Source organism: Oculina patagonica, chromosome 2 (assembly GCF_052425735.1).
Source record: "Oculina patagonica isolate OP01 chromosome 2, crgOcupat, whole genome shotgun sequence".
NCBI classification, from domain to species: domain Eukaryota; kingdom Metazoa; phylum Cnidaria; class Anthozoa; order Scleractinia; family Oculinidae; genus Oculina; species Oculina patagonica.
Genome location: NC_135759.1, coordinates 9,780,855 through 9,785,854, shown reverse-complemented (window position 1 = coordinate 9,785,854; position 5,000 = coordinate 9,780,855).

Sequence of the window (5,000 nt, the reverse complement as noted above, 5' to 3'; positions counted from 1 at the left end):
AGGACTGGGGACGAGTTTGTCTTCCGGGGAGCCCGCGTTTGTTGGTGGGAAAATGTAGTAGGCAAAGATTTTCAATTTTTAATTTTGCAAAGAAGCTTTCAAAACGACTTCAGTCTCTAGATTCAATACGTTTATTCAGCCGGTCTGAAGTTTCAAACACGAGAAAAACTTATTTTTTCTAATCTCTTGTTGTGTCGATGTTGACAAACGAGAGTAGAGCGAATTGAACTTCGGGGAGAAAAGCGATCCGCGACGTGAATAGTAGCGAACAACAACGACAAAGAGAGCATGAAAGAGCCCAGCAAAAGAGCTGAAAAGAGGCAACGAAGTAGCGAGGAGCATCGCGAGAGAGAAAAACAAAGAGAGTTCAGAAAAAAAAACGAGCGACGTTTTGGAGAATGTGAGTATTAAAAGTTAAGTTATAAAATAATAGGCTTATTCATTTATGGAAAATTTGTCTTGTCAACGTTCTTACTTCGGAGTTTAGAATTTTCAAAGTAAATGATTAATCAGCACCATATGCTAGCATTTTTCAACTGACTAGTAGGCATTCGCTTCTCAAATGTCGAGGATTTTGCCTGGTTACTTTCCCTTAGCTTACTGAACTGTTTGTAGTTTGGTAAGAGTTAAATCGAGAAACAGGTCTCTTCTCAAATTTGGTGTTTCCGGAAAGAGGTAGATTGATTTGCGTTTCACAATGTAAATAGTTTACTTAGAAATGTTTTTATCGATGAAATGTCACCCAAAGTACATGTATTTGGACTCTAATTCCAGTTTCATTGGTACTGTCTGAGAACTACTTTCGTCTTCATTTTTTCAAGAGCCATTACAATGTAAACATAGGATAGCAAATACACAACAGACAAGTTATTCACTCTACATTACTGAAGCTTATGAAGTAATTCAAGCTGATGTCAAGGGTTAGATTTCCATGGTTAAATACTAAAAGTGGCAGGAGTTGCCCAATGTACAGATATCAAAACAATTAAAATTCATTAGATGATAATTTGTGCTTTTTTGTGTAAAGTATGGCACATACGCAGTGTAAAAACAATTGTAGAGTTTTCTGTTTGTTTTGGAGCCATTGTTTTCCTCTAAGAGAATACCAACAAGAAAGAACAGCATGACCTTTGTAATTTAAAAATGAAACTTATTCAACCCCTTGGGAACTGAGGGATTTTAATTTAGTCTTTAATACATATTCTAAAATGACTTGTGCATCTCATTTTATCTCTAATGTACCTGTTCATTTATGCATGCAACTGACAACATGGACAAACAATCACTGGGTAGTGTCTGTATTTGAAAAATCCAGTCAACCCCATGGGATAGCTTAGGAGAACATTTCATACCTAAGGCATTACCTTCTTGTTTTTTTGTTGTTTTTTTTTTTTTGGGGGGGGGGGGGGTGCTGCCCAAGAAAATTTTACAAATTTTGGCCTTTTCGAGTGCATTTCCCACATTCTGACACCAACATATAAAAAAATTTTGAGGGCATTGACATTCAGTTATTTTATCTGAATAAAAAGCAGTGTTTTCAGGAGAAAAAATACATGCACCATATGTGTTTATTTGGTGCGAACAGGTGTAATGTTTTTGCGAGTTAAAAGGGGAGGCGAAAGAGGGGGCGTAATAGTATATTAAGGCTATTTTTTATCGTTGCAATTTTTTTTTAACACATACATATGCATATTGCACAATAGCCTGTGGCATGGCTTGGATGTACATGTACCATAGCTAGTTTTAAATAAATGTAATGTATTGTGACTTTTTTAGATATAAAACATGACTTTATTTGTTGACAACAAGCTACTTAAAATAAACTAAATACATTATGCTACTTAGAACAGAAGAAGATAATTACATTTCCTTTATAAGAATAAGTTAACAGTAAAAATTATTGTTTCCTTGCAATTCTGCCTCTATTGAGGAATTTAGTACACAATTTACATGTAAAAGCAAATGTAAATAAACTGTTATCATTGCTCAGGAAAAGAGGGGGCAGGGGAGGGGTTTGAGGGCAAAAACCTAACAAGATCTGCTACCTGACCCGACAAATTACTGGAATTAATACTTGTAATGATTTTGTGGGAGAAGTGCAAATTGACCTGTTTATCTTGTTGTGGTACTACATGTAGGCAAATGTAGAAAGAAAACCTGAATTCAGCTGAAATTTCTCATAAAAGCAAAGACTTACTAAACTTTTAGAGCTGCTAAGGCTAGAAAAGACAGCTGGGCTTGTTGATGTGCCCGCAAAGTGTCTCTTAGCTACATCCCTGATAAAAGTTTTGGGGAGAATATGCAAGCCTTTATGAAGTTAATCAGACAGTGCTTTAAGCAGCACCTGTCAGAGAGTAACATAAGAGTCTTAAGATACCTCATTTTGAAGGGAACTCATGAATTTTAGCCAGTGGCTCACCAAAACACTCACCAAAGCCCTGACATGTGCCGGGTCTTATAAAAAGCACTAATAATGTTTTCAGTAGGTTGAAAGCAGTTGTGCTGATATACTCACTGTGAAAGGATTTTTTTTTTTGGTTCTGAACATATCCCTCAACACAGTCCCTGGCCCAGCCAAAAATTGGAAAAATATTTCCCTATACATTGTATCTGTAGATCAGTGTTTTGAGTAACTTTGGAATTATAAATATTAATGCCAATGATAATCAACAAAATTTTATCTGTCTTTTTTGCCTTTTTCAGGGTTAACACAAGTACCAGATAGCTGCAGGGACAGGGATAGATAAATGAACAATCAGATTATTATATTATCTCTTCATTGCATGTACAACTAATACTTAATGTACTTAAATATGGACAGGTGTAATTTTAAAGTTAATGAAAAAAAGCCAGTTGTGGTACAATCATGTATATTTCTTAAAGGATTTCTGATAGCACAACATAAAAATTATCCTTAATTCTCAGTGCTCACACTGTGAAGAACAGTAATAAATGAGAAACACAGTTCATTAATCTCAAAATTCAGTAACATTGTATGTTGCAATACAATAATTAACTGATGAAATATTTATTTTTCCTAGGCAAATTTTGACTTTACCAAAACCAAACTATACACAGCTATAGATTGTATTATGTGTAAATAAGTGAAAGGAGAAAGGAACAATACTCATATAATTAGGGAAGAAGGTGCTATGGTTTTGGGGGACCCTACATGTACATGTATTTGTCAGAATAACAGAATGTCACTATTTTGGCTTGCAGCTAGCTTTTAGTCTGGTGTGCTAGCAGAAAGCTGTTATTTTTGGTATTGGGCAATAATTAACAATTATTCACCGTAGTGGAGATGAATATTGTTGGATATTTACCGAGCCGCGAAGCGGTAAATATCCACCACATTCACCAACGCTGAAGTAAATAATTGTTTTAATATGTACCACACAAGTTGAATAACAAGCAAACAAAGCGATGCACGAAGGCAGTTTGTTTTTCTTAGCTGTAATGAGGTCAAAAGTACTTTGCAAATCACCTCCGAGTTAACCAATCAGCGTGCACGAAAAGCACTACATTGTATTCACTTGTGTTGTATAATTATAATAATTTTTGTCACCGTTCTATGACAAAGGGTGCCCATTTGGGGGGAGGGGGGTGGGAAGGGGAGGGAAGGTGCATGTAAAACTTTCCAGTTGTATGCTATGTGTACAGCTGGAACATACCAGCCAGAACTAGAACAACATTTTCTTTGTTCTATCTCCTCTTTGAGAGTTTAACCTTGGACATACATGTACATGGAGGGGGGGGGGAGTGGATGCCACCCCCCTCCAAACTTTTTTTTAAAAAAATTTTGAATTTAATTTTCGATTAAACGCGCAGGCAAGGCAACGCGCAGGCAAGGCCAGCGCTTATATGAGGGTGTCGTTTATTTCAAATTCAATTTTATTCTTGCTAACAATAGTATGGTAACTGAACATTTGAATTTTAAAAACAGAAAAATGTTTTAAGTGCTCATCTGAAAAGGCTTTAATCAAGGAAAATATTTCTTTTGAGCCTTGGTTCAAACTTGATTACTATTGCATTTGCTTTTTGACTCTATTATTGGAATAAACGCCACATCATGATGCAGCGTGTATTTAAGGGCGGCGTCCATTAATATTTGTGCCCTTATCTGCGGCGATTATTCGAGGGAGGCGTTTAATCGAATAAATACGGTACTCTACAATGCTGAATTTTTCAGTAGTTGTTCATTCATACCTTGCAAAAATTTTCATGTGTTAAATCATATGTTCATGATATTTGATGTTGCCATGGCAATGCCATAATTATAATGAGGTCTGGCGAAAAATCGTCATGTTTAACATTTTTCTTTCTTTTTTTTTTCATTTTGTTTTTAAACAAAATGGTACGATTTGATTTGTTTTGCATTCCATAAGCATTCTAGCTTGATTTTGCATCAAGATGACAGCTATATTGACGTCACAGCCAACAAAAATTATGTCATCTTGTGGAGTACGCTACGGGCTTTCTACTCAGTGCACAAGTACATGTATTTCACTGCACCTTAATAGGATGAAAACTCTGGGGAGGGTCTCCAAGCCCCCCCCCCCCAACCCCTTATACGATGGTGGGAGTACAGATGATGGTGATGGTCTTGTACAGTTGGATCCCAATAACTCGAACCTTAAGGGAAATCGAAAATGGTTCGAAATATCAGAGGTTTGAGTTAGCGAGGGTAAAATTATTTAAAAAAATTGACCTTAAGGGGAATTCGAAAAGGTTCGAGTTAGTGAGAGGTTAAAGTTTTTGTGAGTTCGAGTTGTCGAGATTCAACTGTACATCCGAGGGTTAAGAAAAGTTACTGCTAATTGATAATCCTTTTTTAATTGATCAATTATTTTTCCTCTTATTTGGTGCTGTTGTTCATGGTGAACAATGATGCATATAATATATAAAGATAATAACATGAATAAAAAAATCGGTCTAAAAAAGTATAAAGGGCAAATAACCGGGGAGCTCCGCTTTTAGGCTTGCCTAAATCTATATAT